The sequence below is a fragment of the Mesocricetus auratus genome, unplaced genomic scaffold (assembly GCF_017639785.1).
Source record: "Mesocricetus auratus isolate SY011 unplaced genomic scaffold, BCM_Maur_2.0 Super-Scaffold_100015, whole genome shotgun sequence".
NCBI classification, from domain to species: Eukaryota; Metazoa; Chordata; class Mammalia; order Rodentia; family Cricetidae; genus Mesocricetus; species Mesocricetus auratus.
In genome coordinates this window covers 4,816,440-4,834,354 of record NW_024429198.1, presented here as the reverse complement: position 1 = coordinate 4,834,354, position 17,915 = coordinate 4,816,440, and the positions used below count along the sequence as shown (strand labels likewise).

Genomic DNA, 17,915 nt, shown 5'->3' with positions numbered 1-17,915 from the left:
AATTCATTTTCAACTTTAAATACAAAGTTCTAAGAAATGTTGACTCCGACATATGCAGAGCAATTTGCCATGGCTCTAAGTTAGTGTTTTCTGTTTGTCCCTCATAGACGATAGTAGTGTCATTTCCTCTTCTATATTTCTATTTATATTTCCTCTCCCTCATGTTTGGTACTCTCTGCTTTGTTCTGATTCACACTTCAACAACCAGAGTAAAACCAAAATCAGTATCTTGAAGTTTTCACATTTTACTTTCTTGGTTTTTTAAAAAATTTTTTTAAATTTAAATTAGAAACAAGGTTGCTTCACATGTCAATCCCAGGTCCCTCTCCCTTTCCCTCCCCTCCTCCCACCAACCCCCCAATACCCCCTCATTTCCCCAGGGAGGGTGAGGCCCTCCATGGGGGCATCTATAGTTTGTCATCTTATTCAGGGCAACTTTCTTGGTTTTTAACATCTGGTTTTAAAAGGATTATCTTTTGTGCCATTATTCTTCCTTGAGTTGTTTCTAATTTAACCAGAAGTGTAAGGTTGTTTAATATAAAAATGTTTGGCTCTTTAAATTTCTCCCAATTTGCTTCCTATAAGGTAATCTTGAAGGTTACATAACGTCGTCATCTCCACATCTGACACACTGGTAGCCTTTGTACCTTTTTGATTGCCTTTTGCTACACTAGACTAGAACAGGAGAACAGCTGCCACAACTGTTAAATGCAAAACAGGAAGTCATGTGGCCTTCCTAACGCTTACCTTTAAGGCCGACTCACTCCCCCTGCTGGTTAGTAGTGGTATTCATAGTTTACAGGGCATTAATTAGTACATTGCTGAAAATTGAGAGAGCACAAAGGTTTGGTTCAACTGGATTGTTGTTCCCCTGGTAAAATTTATGCTTAGCCACTTTTTTAAAATGTAAGATTTAATGTACCTGTCATTTAAAGGAATCCAGCAACAGAAGTCTGAAAAAAACAATTCTGCTTTGGTTTAGTTTTTGAAACAGGTTCTTGGTATATAGTCAACTGGTCTCTCAGATATGGGGAAACCAATGCTTTTTAAGTCTCTTAAGTAGACCATAACAATAAAATACTGAAATCTACATAGAGTAAGATGAAAGAGAAATGACATGTTTACATTTTATTAAAGATCTCAGCATGACATAATCCTTACCTTCTTTGGGATCTATATATATCCATTACACACTTGTCTTGATTCTGTTCACAATTCTTGTAGGTTTCCCATTTTAAAACTCTCTATACAACTTTAAGCACATTTATTTAAACGAACAAAATAAACTGAGTAGCAATTCAAAGCTAAATATTTAAGAAGTTATTTGCTTTTGCTACATAGAGAAACCTTATTGAATACTAGTTTTTTTGAATGCGGACAAGTTTTTATAATTTTAAAACATAACTTATTCTTATGATTACTTTGTAAAAGATGGCAATTAGTTTTCTTATGAACAATATGGATATAAAAGTTAAGAGAAACAAGGACGGAACAGAGCAGAAACCTTACATTTGCCCCACATTTATTATTTTGCTGTATTTAATGTTAGCTAAGAAAATGCACCAAAATTGATCTACTAAATACATCAGATAAAGATCCATCAGAAAATACTTTTTCTGTACAGTTTGAATCGTGATTGACATTTTTTGAGCAACATTTTTATTTCCCGCTCTTTACCCTGAAGATACATTCCTGAAAAGAGTATATCAAAATTCACAGGTTTTTTTTGTTTTGTTTTGTTTTGTTTTACGAGACAGGGTTTCTCTGTATTGTTTTGGAGGCTATCGGTCCAGCCCAGCCTTGAACTCACAGAGATCCGCCTGCCTCTGCCTCCCTAGTGCTGGGATTAAAGGCGTGCACCACCATCACCCGGCCCAAAATTCACAGTTTTATAGGAAACATTGTAACATTTTCTTTTTCCATTTTCTAAGGGGAAAACAAACAAACACCTGAACTTTGTTTTGTTTTAAAGAAAACATCCTCTTTTGCTTATAGTTATAACTCACAGTAAGGAATATACTTTAGATGTACATACACATAAACAAGATAAATATTTATTTTAAAACATGTGAGTCGGGTGGTGGTGGCACACACTTTTAATCCCAACACTCGGAAGGCAGAGGCAGGAGGATCTCTGCAAGTTAGAGGCCAGCCTGGTCTACAGAGAGTTCCAAGATATCCAGGGCTACACAGAGAAACCCTGTCTTGAAAAACTAAAAAAACCAAACCAAACCAAAAAACCCATACACCTTTACCATCTGCAACATACTATTAGTTTTCCTATCCTTACTATTTTAATAAAGATGCTGTCATACCTTTTAAAGTTAATTTTGATTTCACAGTGGTGCATAGCCAATGCTGTTTTAAACATTGGTCAACAGCAGATGCTTTGGTTACAAGTTAACCCACATCAAAAAGCAGTGAAAATGACTTTTAAAAGCTTTCCTCTGATCTACTGGAGATGTTTCAGCTTTTAAACACAGTTGCATTCTTCCTTCAGAGATAAAATCACTTCTAAACCAGTGATTGTCTAGATTAGCTTAGTACTAAAGTACAACTAAGCTAAACTCTAGTTCATATCCAATATTTGTGTGGATTCATGTAAATTAGGCTTTCATGAAGGTATGACCTTAAGTAACTTTATACTGAAATATTTCAGAAGTACACTTACAAGATGTAACTGGCTACCTTAGTTTGGAAACAAAGCATAGCTACACACACACACACACACACACACGGTTAGGACACATGATTATAAATGGATGACACAGACAATAAGATCTATAGATTTAGTGAAAATTCTTAATTATAAGTTAGTAGGATCAGTGAAAGGATAAAGGTTATTCTTGAAAACTGTGGTAAGTAAAAATGAATAAAGACAGTCACAGGAGAAAACTCACTTCTACAATTTTAGCAAAAAGTGGATAAAGTGCATCAAATGGGTTCCATAAATATTACCATAATCTAATTAAGGCACTTACTTCAAACACTTGAAATAAGGCAGGGTGAGGAGTATGCCTTTAGTCTCAGCACTCCAGAGGCAGAATCAGGTGGATCTCTGTGAGTATGAGACTATCCAAATCTACATAGTGAGCTCCTTGCCAGATCTACAGTAAGACCTTGCCTCAAAGAGACAAAAACAAAAGACAAACACACAAAACAAAGCTGAGGTAGGGGCTAGAGAGATGGCTTAGCAGTTAAGAGTGCCTGCTGTTCTTTCTGAGGCTTGCTCCCCAGCACCCATGGCACCCCCCCCCCCCCGCAGTACACTTGGACTCCAACTGGAGGGGCTACAACTCCCTCTTCTGACTTCTGACTGTGTCGCCCCTCCCCCCCACATAAATAAAAATCTTTCAACGAACCCACAGAAGCTAAGAAACTAATATATTTATAGAATGTTAAGTCATCTGGCAATTTTAAGTTCTACCCTCAAAATCAGCATCCTTAACTCTCCACCAAAGTTTAAGTCATCCTAAATGTAATTTAGTTATCCTAAATATAAGGTAATTTTGAAGCTATTATAAAATAATTTACAAGACATACATACACTGTTTTTTTTATCTGCTGTTCTCTCCCTCATAAAAATGTGTTTCTATTAGAGATAAATTCATAAATTAAATAAGATTTACTGTCAGGCATAAATAGTAACAAGATAATTTTCTAAAAATCTTTTATCCTTATGGCTTTAAGGCAAATTGCAACTATCATGAAGATAAATATTCATTAAAATATAAGTTCATAAAATTTATCAGCTTTATCAACTTTCTGACAACATCACAGTTACAAGTCCATCTAAAATATTGTACATCTCTGTAATTCACTGACCAAAAATACAGATGGGAATATAAGAATATTCATTCCCAGGAAACAGCTGAGCCAAGAAACTCGCTCCTTAACACAAGGTACAGAAGTCACCTGGCTTTGGAGAAGAAGTTAAAAGGCAGAAGCAAAACAGACTAGTAGAGGTGGGAAAGACAGGTGTTAAGCAAACAGACAAGAAAATAACATCACTATCACAGGAAATGAGTGTTGGAGAGACCTCAGTTTGGCGCCACTGTGTGCTGATGCACACCAGTCATCTCAGCATAGGCAGGCTGACACAGGAGGATGAAGGACCAGGGCCAGCCTGCACTACCTAGTGAGCGCCTGACCCAAAACAACAAAGGTCTTAAATTTAGGCAAGCAAATACTCAGATTCCATGAGGAAATACTCGAAAGCACTGCCATTATTTAATTCTGTAATCGGAAAAGTCTTCAAAACAGGTGAGCCCTTGTCTGCTATCATTTATTATTTTATATGAGGTGCCTAGAAAAGAGCTAATTAGCACCTAATAAATCTTCAATATGCTTTGAGGGAATAAATTAAAGTTATTAATTTTGGGTGCTGGGGAGATTGCTCAGTTGGTAAAATATAATCATGAGGACCTGATTTGAGTCTCCAGCAAGCTGGACATGGTGGTGCACATGTGTAATCCCAAACTGGGTAAGCTAAGACAGGTGGATCCCTGGAACTTAGATCCCCAAGTCCCAAGAGAAATCTCCTCTTAAAATGCAAGGTTGGCAGCTTCTGGGGAATGATGCCTGAACTGACCTCTGGCTTCGACATGTGTACATGCACATGAACACAAACATGCATACACCAATTTATTGCTTTTTATTTAAGTTTGGATTAAATCCTGCAGCCATGCCAAGACTTTGTACCAAACAGCCTATCGACTATCTTTACTGAGGCATGCAAAATTACTAGCTTACCAGTAACATTCAAGAAAGTATACACACAGGAAGATAATTGTGCTTCTGTAAGGAAAATGAATTTTGAAACTGAGTGAAAAACATTCTAAGCCATTTGTAAGTTACTTAAATCTATTCTCAGAATTAATACAAAGCAGACTGTTGACTGTACTAATATGTAATTATTTATGTTAATGGTGTAAAATAGCTATTAAAACAGCATTCTTCTCCAAAAAGTATGTAAATGAAATATAAAAAATTTAAATATAACTAAAGCCTTCACTCTACAGTTTCCAGTTTCCAGTTATACTTAATTTAAAAGACCTACTTTTCCTGTTACTAGGAAATAAAATTTCCTACCTTTATAGTTTTCAAAAATCATTTTCTTTTTGGTCATAGTGGGGGTAGTTTCAAGACAGGGTTTCTCTGAACTCGCTCTGTAGACCAGGCTGGCCTTGAACTCACAGAGATCCGCCTGCCTCTGCCTCCCAAGAGTTGGGATTTAAAGGGGTGGGCCACCACCACCTGGCTCAAAAATCACTTTCAATTCATTGGTATATCAAGTGCTACAATAAGGTAAGTAAATGTAAATAAACATCAACTTCAATGGTGAATAAAATACTTCAGAAAACTTAAATTCCTCTAGCTTTTGCTTTGCCTTGCTTGACAGCATAAATAAGAGTAACCAAAGTAGCCATATGTGGTTCATTATACAATGCCTGGTAGCTTTGGAAACATACACCTTTTGAATCACAGTGCCACACATTATGTGACCAATAAATACTTGCTGAATGAAGTTCTCTAAGAGTGCTGTATTAGAACTGAGTCAACCAAATTCTTAGACTTCGGTTCAGTCAAAACAGGCATGTATTTTGCAAGGAGAGCAGACAGGATTAAGAATGAAGTTTTGTGACTCATGAAAGCAAAATTAATTAGCCCACTATGGATAAAGTCATTTGATCAACAAATGCACTGGCCTCTGCTGTGCCATCTAGAGAAACCTAAAAGCAAGCATCACCTTTATGAGCTTTCGAGTGTTCAGAAAGGATCTTTTCCTGACCTCTAATAAACTTACCTCGGCTCCATTTTTCTAGTTCTCACCGTCTTTCATAAAAGTTCTTGTAGGGACTTAAAAACTCATATTAAAGAGTTCAGAAATGAGGGAAAAGGTGTCAGAGTTATCCACAGTGCGCGATGCATACATAACAGTAGCAAAGAAAAGCTCAACTTCATCACCTGAAGCTGCCGGCTACCGAGCAAAGAGTAAGTAAGGCAAGACTGAAAGCCCGGACGATGGAGTGAGAACGAAGCCGCCAACCTGGGGGTAAATAGAGGCGATGGAGGCACCCAGGGGGCATCTGAACCAAACCCTGAAGACCGGGCCAACCTCTACGGATGGTGTGAGGTGAGGCGAGACAGTTCTATTTGCAAGGATGCCAAATCGGGTTCCTTTTCCCCCATTCCTTGAAGGACTCTTTAGGCCCTGATTTACTCCAGGGTCTGGAGAGCAGGAATGATAAAATCTTAACACCTTGCCCCCAGTGATTCCTAAAAAGAAAAGAATAGCCTGTAGGTGAGCTGTCCCATATAGTTCTAGGACATTTGTACACACACACACACACACACACACACACACACACACACACTGATGCTGACAAACTGATTCATTTAAAAGCATGTTTCCTCCGCTTACCTACTGGCACCTTTTACCTGAAGAATTGCCCCCTTTTTAAATTTATACAAAAGAGAGAGAGAGAAAACTGTGCAGCGATGGAATCCCCTCGTTTTACAGTAAGACACTACAGACAGGCCCGGTATTGTATGTATATTCACATTTTGTACTCCAGCCTTGTCCAGCACAAAGAGGAAAACGACGTTGGAAGTGCGCCGGTCCCCGGGCTCCGGTGCCCCGCGTCCGGAGGGCCACAGCTCCACCCACACTCAGACCGCCGCGCCGGAGCGACCCGCTCCTCGCTCGCACAGCGTCGCCTACAGGCCTTAGTCCGACTATCAGGGATGAATCAAAACCACCGCCAGAAAAGGAGAGAGAGAAAAAAAAGGAAAAATAAAAAATAAAAAGAGGCAAGTCCAGCAGCGCCCGCGTATTTCCAGAAATTAAAGCACCACGACCACGATTCCAAGTCAGCCAGGCTGGGAGCCTTCATCTCCGAGGATTGTGTCCTTCGCAGAAATAACCCAGACGGACATAGTCGGGCCGCTCGAAGGGCGGCAGGCGTGCGATCCATCCATCAGGGCGGCAGGGACACCGTTTACAAGGTGCACGGTCGGCATCCGCCCGCTGGCAGCCCGAGCCCGGCTTCCTCGGGGCTGATGGCCGCCGCCGAGTCAGGGCGCGCAGGGCGGCCTCCGCTCGTCGCCGTCCGCGGCCTGTGAGGCCCGGAGCGCCCGGCAGCACGGCCACCACGCCGGCCCAGCTCCCGGCTGCTGTCGCCTCCAGGAAAACAACCAAGCCGGGGAGAGCCGGCCACCCGAGCAGCGGCGTAGACGCCGCCTCGCAGGAGCGACACCACAGGCGGCGGCATCCACCGCCGTCCCGGGGCAGGACAAGGACGCGGAGAAGTGGTGCCACCGCCGCCTCTGCCGCCGCCGAGCCCCCGGGCCCGCGGGAGCCGCTACGCTGAGGCCGAGCTGCGAGCCCGAGTGGCGGCGACGGCGGCGGCGGCGGTGGCGGAAGTGGAGTGGGGAAGAGGGGGTGGTTGTTAGTGTTTGGCGCCGGCGGAGGGAGTCATTCCTGCAGCTGCACTTCCGGTCGGCATTTTGTTCTGAGAGGGAGAGACGGAACGAGAGAGAGAGACACACACACAGGGCTCCTTCCCCCCCGCCCGCCCTCCCCCCCCTCCCTCCGTCGGTACCGACTCACCCGACACCACCAAGCCGCAGGGAGGGACGCCCCCGCCGACAGGAGGATTGGTTCCTGGGCCCGCGGCGATGCCCCCCCGGTAGCTCGGGCCCCCGGTCGGGTGTTTGTGAGTGTTTCTATGTGGGAGAAGGAGGAGGAGGAAGAAGAAGCAGCGATTTGTCTTCTCGGCTGGTCTCCCCCCGGCTCTACATGTTCCCTGCACTGAGGAGACGGAAGAGGAGCCGTAGCCACCCCCCCCCTCCCGGCCCGGATTATAGTCTCTCGCCACAGCGGCCTCGGCCTCCGCTTGGATTCAGACGCCGATTCGCCCAGGTAAATTCCTGCTCTTTATTTCGGCGGCGGCGGCGGCGGCGGCGCCGGCGCCAGGTCCTCAGCGTTTCTCCTCCTCTCTCCCCTCCCCGCCGTTTCCTCAGCGGCCCCAGGTCTCTTCCACCGGCGAGTCGAGAGTTCGCTCCTCTCCGGCGGCAGGCACCCTGGGTGGCGGCGGGTTTGTCCCCCTCTCCCGGCCGGCTCCGGTGACGGGGAGCGGGCTCCTGCCGGGCGGCCGGGGAGGCGTAGGCCCGGCGGAGAGTGCAGGCCGCGGGCCAGCGGAATCTACTTGAGCTCGGGGATTAGGAGAGCTCCGGGCTGAGCGGAGCGACGGCTGGTCGGTGACAGGCCTCGCCCGGGAGTGGAGCCGTAGCAAGTGAGGAGGCGGAAACAATACAACTATCGGCAAATGTGCCCCGATCGTCCCCATATTTACAACTTTCCCGGTCCGGGAGTAGGGAACGTCCCAGTGAAACAAACAACCCCCCTTCTTCCCCCTGTGACCCCATGAAGGGAGGAAGTAGTTTCAGTTAGTGAAACAAATGTAAATACTCAGACACGGCTCCAGTGGTAATTCTCTGCAAAACTTGTTTGGAGGCTGGAAAGTTAATAAAGACTCGTTTTCTTTGTAAAAGGATTAAACCGTCCACATGCATATTTAATATAGAAACCCATAGCGTAGTAGACGCCGCACATCCTCGCCCGAGAGCTTTTATGTTGTTTGACAGTGTGTGTTGCACATGGGCTTTATATTCAAAGATAAGTGTAAAGTACTTGACAGGTTTACTCTGCCACTTTATATTTGTGTGTGTTATGTAAGGATAATTTTAAATGACTGTACATAAAACCCCCAGGTACTTCCTAGCCTAAGCGTGTGCAAGCATACAAAGAATTTAAAATGTTCTGAGCTTAGGCCGAGATAAGGATGAAACCTATTTTCTTTCAAAGGATAGAAGTTAAGTTACACTTAAAATCTTTGGGAGGTTTAAAAAAAACGTGGAAAGTGCCATCCTTTCTTGTCAGGGCAGATCTTCTTGAGGTCCCAGGATTGTCATTGGCTGTTTGTACCATGATGTTTGACTGTGTAATGAGCGAGGTGTCATTTTAATAGGTCAAATGTATCTGTAAATGCTGGAGAAAAATACCAGTTCTGTATCTTAACAAGTTCTAGTTCACGAGTAAGTTAAATGTTGGGAGTTTGTTTGTGGCAGCTTCGGTAATGGAAGTTGGTGTAAGATGGAAATACCTTTTTTTAAAGGCACTCCTCAGACTTAAAAACTGCAAAGAAAAAGAAATGTCCGGTTTGATAATTTGTTTCATACTCGTTGAAGGAAAACTCATTTGTTAAAAGGAAGCAACACTGTTCAGTAAAGTCCCTTGTTTTAATAGTAGTAATTATTGGTTCAAGTATTTTGTGTCTTTTAAGTTTTTGTCACTGTAGAATAAGTAACTTTTCTGCGGGTTATTTTTGAGTTTAACATCCTGCTTTAAAAATTTGCCCCACATTTCCTGCAAACGTATGGATAAATGTTAAAAAGAGTGAAGTTAATATAGCTGTCACGTACTAGGCATGTTTTTAATGCTATAAATCCGTGTAGTAGTCAGTAGCGTGTCCGTGATTTGTATTGGTCGGGGAGCAGTTTGAATTTTAAAAAGCCTGAAGCTCCTGCTGAGCCCCAATCCCGGCCTCCCTCCCTCCCACTAATCTCCCATTCCTGTCTTTGTGCTGCCTGCTCCTGTTAGACTCTGTTTGCTGCGGGGCCTCAGGCCTACGGGGGTGAAGGGGGGGTGGTGGGGGGTATGCCAGGAGGGAATGCCGAAGTGAGGAAGACTTCCCTCTTGAGAAAGCAGAGGGTTTGGTGTTTGGGGGCGGGGGCATGTAAAGGCTTGGGCAAAGGCGTCATTAAATTTCTTTTGAAAGGCTCTGTGATTATCTTTTCAACTTTTATTTGATTAAAAAGGAACTGTATGTCAAAAGATGAAACTATTTCAGTGAAAGATAATGGGAAAAAGTTCTTGCTTAGTTTTCATAAACAGAAGCAACTTTATTCAGTTTTATAAGTTACAAGGAGCCTTCTGCAGATGTTTGAATCAGTCTAGTGGATATCAGTGTATGTGACTGACATTTTTTAAGTCATTGGAATTACATTACAGTTGGTCCATTCCTCTCTTTTTATCATCCTAGCTCTGCATATTTTGTGCTTTGTAAGTGACGTTCAGTTAGTGATGCTTTCATGAGATCTCGTGAACATTTCTTTAATTTGAAAATACTTTTGTTTGGCTCAGATACACATTGCTTTTAAAGGAGAAAATTCAATTCTTGAACTTTATATTTTGGATAATTTAGTTGGCGATAACAGTTTATGTTTCATGAAGGATTATGGGTAGTCTGTTGGAAGTCTTCTGCATTGGTTGAGATATTCACCAATGACACATCTTGTGCTCCCCTTCCTCTCATTAATTCAGTGTAAAGATACAATCACCAAACTTTATAATTCTAGTTACAATATTTGGAGAAATATTCTTAGTATACCATATACCAACATGTTCCTAGTATGCCTAACCTCAATTCTATGGTTTACTGTTTTTTTGAGTATGCAATTACCAATAGCTTGTATTACGTGGAAAGAAAAATAACCTTAATGTCAGTAATGAAAATCTAGTAATCCAAAGTTAAAATTAAATACACAATTATCCTCAACATTTTAAGAAGTGGGTTTGGGGTGCTTTCTAAAGTCATTCACCCCATTTGTTTACTGAAGATATTTGAATGTACTTTTGAACCTGTGCTAGAAATTATTTTACTACTGCTTACATGTAAGAAGAAAAAGAGCGGTGTATTTGAAGAGAGATAGAGGCTCTTCTGTAGGGATGAAAAGTGAAGATTTTTACTATGTCAGTAAACAATTTTGGTTCTGCATAGTGATTGTCATTAAAATTTTAAAATATGAGCAGAGCTATACCAATTGTGTGAAAGCTTCTTTATTTCAGCCAGACTACTGAACTAAAAAATGTGCTTTGAAGGCTTTCTAAATTAATTTCTTATTTAATTTTTATATTAATCTATCATCAGTCTGTCATAGAAACATATGACATGTCTGTATTAGATTTTTGACACAGCCTATTATATTTTTACTTTCTCAGAATAAGACATAACAAAATTAAGTAAAAGCTAACTTTGAGTTTTATATAGTGTTATTTAACTATTGCTTACTAGGAAAAGCATAATTTGAGAGTTTTTCTAAAATTTTAAACTGATCTTTCACTTTTATATTGTGTTATTGGGAGATCTGGGGGATATTTCTTTGAGAGAAATGTAGTTTAGTTCTGTTTATCAAGGTACTGACAAGGTCCTTTTAAAGAAGCCTAATTAATTGTTAAGTTTGAAGATAGTTATTTTAATATTTTAAGCATACTATGTTTGCTTTGGTGGTAATTTATGCTTTTGAAAACTTTAGAGATGTTTTTAAAATATACTATTTGCAATAATTGTCTTTTGTAATAATATTTTGTATTCTTAGAGTTTTCAGTCTGACCTGAATTACTTATAGATATCCTTATGTTTGTATGAGAGAAATGACTGGTGTGATTTTTTTTAATAGAAAACTTCACTTGGAGACCAGTATATATATTGAATTAAAGGGATTTCCTGATAATACCTTTTCTTTTTATTAGATTATGTTTCTCTAAGAAAAGTCTGCACTCTGGTCTTCAAGCCACATATTTCTTAGTGGCAATACTATACCATTTTTAAAATTTTTTTGAATCATCTGAGTTCAAGATAATTTCTGCTACTGATCTGTTTTTTTTTTAATTTAAAAAGAGATGGTAACCCACCTGTCCCCCCACCCCCGTTGTATTTTCTTGATGTGAACATACTAGTTTGACATACATTGGTGTGTATGTTTAAACTACTGATTTTATTTTCTTATGCACTTATTACTGATTTCAAAGAATTGTATTTGTAGAAAATGACATATAACATTTTCTGAGTTGTTTCCTTTTTATTTTTAAAAATGACTATAGTGGAGTTTTAATATTTCTACTTGATTTTAGCACCTAAAAACCCATTTTTGTCCACTTAAGGCCATCCTCATTTTTAAGCATGATTGTATGATTAGGATATTTTGCCTAAGTAAGTTAATTAATAAAAGTGATTTTAGATATTTGTAGTGTATGTATTCTTGTTTTGGTAGAAATCTGGAGTTATGATATTGAATTATTCTTTTTAAGCCCAAAGAGATATTTAGAAAGGTTGTTTAATAACAAGAGTGTTGCCAACTAAGAATTTTCCTGTAAGATTTTCATTGCTTATTATTTGCCAACAATTGTGTTAAGTATGTCCCCCATAATATTATTTAATTCTGGAAAGTAGGTAAAGTAGAAACAGTTATTCACAATTTACAAATAAAGAAACTGAGGTTAGAAGATGTAGGAAATTGGGCATAGTTCACGAATAACTAGCCTGATATACATTTGTTTTCCAAAGTTCAAGGTTCTACATCTTTAGTTTTGTAAAAGTCATGTATTCCTTTGGTTTCTCAATTGACTCAACATTCATAAACTCTGTAGTTGAAGAAATTGTGTACATCAGGCTAGGAAGATAGAATAGACTTTATGTCCTATACACCTGCTATTCTTACACCAGGCTAGGAAGATAGAATAGAATTTATGTCCTCTACACCTGATATTCTTTGAAATGAAGTTTGTTTTTTGTTTTTGTTTTTTTTGGGGGGGGGTTGAGACAGGGTTTCTCTGTATTGTTTTGGAGGCTGTCCTGGAACTCACGCTATAGACCAGGCTGACCTCGAACTCACAGAGATCCGCCTGCCTCTGCCTCCCAAGTGCTGGGATTAAAAGGCGTGTGCCACCAACGCCCGGCTTGAAATGAAGTTTTAACTAGCTTTTAAGTTTGCTAAGTGGTCTGTGCATTTTTTTACTTCTCTTAAGTTCTTTCTTCTATTGGGCTGAAATTGTCATAATATATATTTTCAGAAAGCAAAAAAATAGCTTTGGAGTTATTTCATTCTTAAAAATGTAAATGACCAACTAACTATAGTATGGAAGAAAAATCCATCAATTAATAGGACTTTTTTTTAATACCAGAATTTATGTAGTTGTCAAATGTCGATCCTTTCAAAATCGCCCACTTGATTGTGTACTTGTTCTAGAGCTATGGCCATTACATAACTTTGTGGGAATTTTGTTTTGTTTTGCTTTGTTGTAGGCTGGGTTTCATTAGGAAGCTGGGAACTCTCAGAGAGCCACCTTCCTCTCTACCTATGAGTGCTGGGATTAAGGTGTTCATCACCATAGTTGGAGGGAAATCCTTTTTCAAATATTCAGCAAATCATTTGAAATACCAAATCCTGCCCCCCCCTTTTTTTTTCTTTTTTTTTTTTTTTCTTGTCAAGACAGTGTTTTCGCTATGTAGCCTGCCTGGACTTCCCTGTTTAGACCAAGCTGATCTTCCTGACTCTGGCTCCCCAGTGCTAAAATAAAGGCATGTACTACCACACCCAGCACTGAAATAGTTCATTTAAAATAAAATTCATTATGATTAATTTTTATTTTCAGGAGGTGGATTTGAGTTAAACACAGGAAGAAAACTAAAATTAATCTTTTTCAATCAAGTGTTATACCTTTTGGTTTGAGATACTTTGTTGTTTTGTTCTGGGTTTTGTGTGTGTGTGTGTGTGTGTGTGTGTGTGTGTGTGTGTGTCTGGTTTTTGGTTTTTGGTTGTGTGTGTGTCTTAGACAGGAGGTGGGGTCTCACTGTGAGGGCTTGGCTGGACCAGAATGTACTGTATAGTCCAAGCTTCTTACCTCTTCTCCCAAGTGCTGAAATGATAGGTTTGCTCTACCACACCTGGTAGTATGTAGCAGTATTGAATGGTTTTCATGTGCCAGAAACTCTTCTGGAGTCTTTACATTAATTGTCTCAATTCCCTAAGGTTGACATTATAAAACTAGCTTATAGAATGATTAAGTGCTAGCTCAAGGTCACACAATGAAGTGTGAAAAGTAGAAAAAACATTCCAGAGTTCTTTATCCACTATACTTTATCATGATTTTAAAACTGTTCAGTTACTCAGTGAAGCTATAGTATTCTTGTTTTACAGACATAGAAACAGAAGCTTTTCATGTTTAAGAAACTTGTTCTGGGTGGTAAATCTAGCAAATGTTAAGGAAATTCCAAGCCAAATATATTTAATTCTAAAACACCTCTATTCTTTTCATTCTTCCATCATGCTTCTTCAAAGTTTACAGTTTTTTGTGTGTATGGATGTTTAGCCTGCATGTGTGTCTGTGCTTCCTGTGCACTCCTGGTTGCTTTAGAAGAAGGTATTGGATCCCCTGGAACTGAAGTTGTAGCCTGTTGTAGGCTGTTAGATGGGTGCTGGGATTTTAACTTGGGTTCTGTGGAAGAGCAGGTAACTACTGCTCTTAACTGTTGAGCCATCTCTCCTCCAGTTTGAAAATTTATGCTGTAAGTTTTGATGAAAAGAGTAGGCTTTGTTATAAAGTAGATTGTCTTTTGTTTTCTGTTTTTCTTGTATAGCTTATAAAGAGAACCTCAAAGTAATTTGTGTGTGTGGTGTTTATGATCTGATCCAGGGCCCCATCATACTCAGCATGTGCTCTTATCACTCAGCTATGTCTCTAGCCTCCTCAAAAGAGAAAACTTATGTTTTGTTAAGGTATAGCTTACTTGTTACTAAGTTATAGTCTTATAAAATACTTTGTTGCTATACATTGTGCATACCTATATATATGTGTATTTAAATAGGATATTGATTTTAAATATGAATTATATATTTAAAATATATATGCAGAATAGCTCTAGAAAATGTCAGCTATTTAATGACTTTATTGCAGTTTTTAATTACTTTTTGAAAATAATAAGCATCAAAATATCCATGAATGCTCTAAACTTCTAAAATAAGTCTTGTAGATAAATTGGCTTTGCTATCTTAACTTGTGTCAAACATTATTTAATATGGATACATTAAACTCTAAAGTTACCTTTTGTTTACATTTGCCTTTTGTCAGAAACACTTAAAACATACAGAAATTAATTTATTAAAACAATTTTATGTATTTTACCTCTTCTGAGAAATATCAAAACTGTGAGAAAACTTGAAATACTGGATTCCTTTTAGATACTGTTATATTTAGGTTATTTGTCTTCTCCATTCCAAAGAAGCATGCTGCCTTAAACAGGTGAAATGCATACTTGTTTGTTTGCGACCATTACTTTTTAAAAAATCATATTGTTCCAGATATTTTAAATCTAACAATTTCTAAAATAGTACTGAAAGTCAGGCATGACTTATTTTAAAATCTAAAACTTTATGGCACTTATTATTTTCAAAGCAAAAAGTGCCCTTGAAATTAATCATAGCATAAAAATATAGCCCTGAGTTATCCAACGTTGCTACTCTGAAACCCTTTAAGAAAGTAGGGCTTCTTAAACTTTCTCCACTCATGAACCCTTTTTTTGTTTTTGGTTTTTTTTTCTTAACTCAAGAAATTAGGTAACCTTGGGATATATAGGTATGTAAATAAGATATTTACTGATAACAAATTGTAAACATTGGAGCTGGAGAGATGGCTCAGCCTTTAAGAGCACTGGCTTCTCTTCCAACGACCCTGAATTGGATTCCCAGCACCTATATGGCAGCTGTAAGTCTAGTCCCAGGTGGTCCCATGCCCTCTTTTGGCCTATGTGGGCACTGCAAGCATGCGATGCGCAGACAAATACAGGCAAATGGCTACACACAGAAAATAAATTATACGCAAAATTTATTTCCAAACAATTCTTTGGCATATATACTCTCTTCCCACCTGTTAAAGCCTAAAGCAAATTTGCATGCTTGCTTTTTACAGAAGGGACTAAATCTTGTTTGAATATTTAATATTATAGGATACAATGTCTTCAAGCTTGTATTTTTTGTTTTGTTTTTATTTTAAAGACAAGGTCTCTATGTATTTCTGGCTGACCTGCAATTCATTGTGTAGACCAGGCTTGTCTAAAGCTCCAAGAACTCTGCCAGCCTCTGTCTGCCTCTGCCTCCTGAGTGCTGGTATTAAAGCAGTATATCACCACACACAGCACTCTTCAGCTTTTTAAAGAGTTGATCAATATTTTGATAACATGCCAAGAGCACCACTTCACATAAATACATAGTACAGAATGGTAGAAGTATGTTTAGGAATGTTGTTGGAAATTTGTTCCTAGTTCCAAGACAAAAATCATATAAGACTAGTTACAAAACTCAAGGTAGCAACTCAAATAGTAATTTTTAAGATCTAACATTCTAACTATGTTAGACATACAAACTGAGGAATGTGGTAGGAAAGTATTAGAAGCCTTTGTTTTCCATGGTCAAATCATTGTGTTTCTATACCACAGAAGACTTTAGTGTGTACTCAAACCACTGCAGCATATAGAATATAGTATTCTGGGACTATGTGTGGCAGGATGCCATGCACTATGCAAAAAGTGTGTGCTGCCTTCAGAATCCAGGCCACAGTGAAGTCGAGGGCAGCAGCACAGTTGAGCATTGCAGGAAACACCCCCAGTGTTATTCTTGTGTGGTTTTGAATTCATTTTTGGTTGCTGTGTGGACAAAAACCTTTTATTGTTGCTAAATATTGCTGCTAAATTTTTGACAGCACCCAAATTCAGTTCCCTGACTCCTATGAAGTCACAAGGAGCCACAGTTAAAGAAGCTACTTAAAACATTCTTTTTTACTTGCCTTTTATCTGATAGTGTTATGGTTTGCCAATTTCAGCTAAAAAAATTGTTTAGGTATAAGATATATATATATATATATATGCATATATATATATATATGGAGTTCAGTTTTTCCTTGTTAATGACCGAATTGAAATTTTACATGGGTTAAATTAGGTATAATTCATTATAAGTAGTAGTTCTGTTCTTTAAAAAAAAAAAAAAGATACAAAGGACATTTTTTTTCCAGGGCTCTATTTAATGCCTTAGAAGACAACTTGAGATTGAAAGTTGAAATACAATAAACCTAAAAGCTGCTGTTCTTTCTTTCTTGATAAAAGAACTAGGAATACAGTATCCCTGTTCAGGTTTTCCTGAAAGCCCTATCTGACCTTTTATTCTCTGCCTGATTTAAATTTTTGCATAGCATGTGGAATATAGGTACAGAAAAGTTAAAAGTACTAGTGGTAGAAAATCAATGACATTATCCATGGACATGTTTGTCCAATGTTCCCACTTGTCTGCACTTTTTGCTTTTTAAAATTTTAAGTCAGTGGGTGGTTTTTTTTTTTTTTTGTGAAAAGTAAAGCATTTTGTGAACATTCCCTTGATCATTTATTCCATTTCACAGCATTTGTACAGCTTATTACATACCTGTAGAGAAAATAATTTCTTTCTGTGTCCATTTACCATATGATGTCCTTCCCACTGTAGCGTTTGGTAAAGTTTTGTTGAATTGTTTAGTTGAAATTGAGCTGCATCTTTCATTTTACTCCCTTCCCCCTTCCTTTTTTCTTTTCATTTCCTCTTTCCTTTCTCTTTCCCTTTCCTTTAAGCACTAAACTGCTGAGAAACAGCTCTTGCTGTGTTGTTCTTAAAGATCTGTTTCTAAATCTACCAGTAGCAATAGCAAGTTTTACTTCACTCAGTTTCAAAATAATGTTTTCTTGACTGCAGGTATATACCTGACCCTTCTTGTTCTGGGATAAGAGCTTTTCATTTACATGCATCCCTAGTACTACATGTGCAATATAACTTGCATATAAAAGTGAATCAAATAAAAATTACAGAATTCTTTTTTTTCAGGTTTTAGGACTGTATTTCCCTTTAGTTCTAGTCCTTTGGACTACATAGTTGGGAGTAATTTAGTAGGGCTTATTATAAGTAGTTATCTCATTACTTTGGTTTAATCTTAACATAGTTTTTTAAAGTTTTCTTTGCTAACTCAATTATTATATGTAATGCATATTAGG

At 38.8% G+C, this 17,915-nt stretch overlaps 1 protein-coding gene across 2 annotated transcripts in view; it reads left to right on the top strand.

The window, feature by feature from the left end:
* The first annotated feature begins 7,625 nt into the window (after positions 1–7,625).
* Positions 7,626–17,915, top strand: part of Nipbl (NIPBL cohesin loading factor) — a 154,910-nt gene continuing 144,620 nt past the window's right edge. For both annotated transcript variants that reach the window (XM_005077992.4, XM_013119043.3), the window contains exon 1: positions 7,626–7,924. The gene's annotated coding sequence lies outside the window, so the exon portion shown is untranslated. The remainder of the gene's footprint in view (positions 7,925–17,915) is intronic.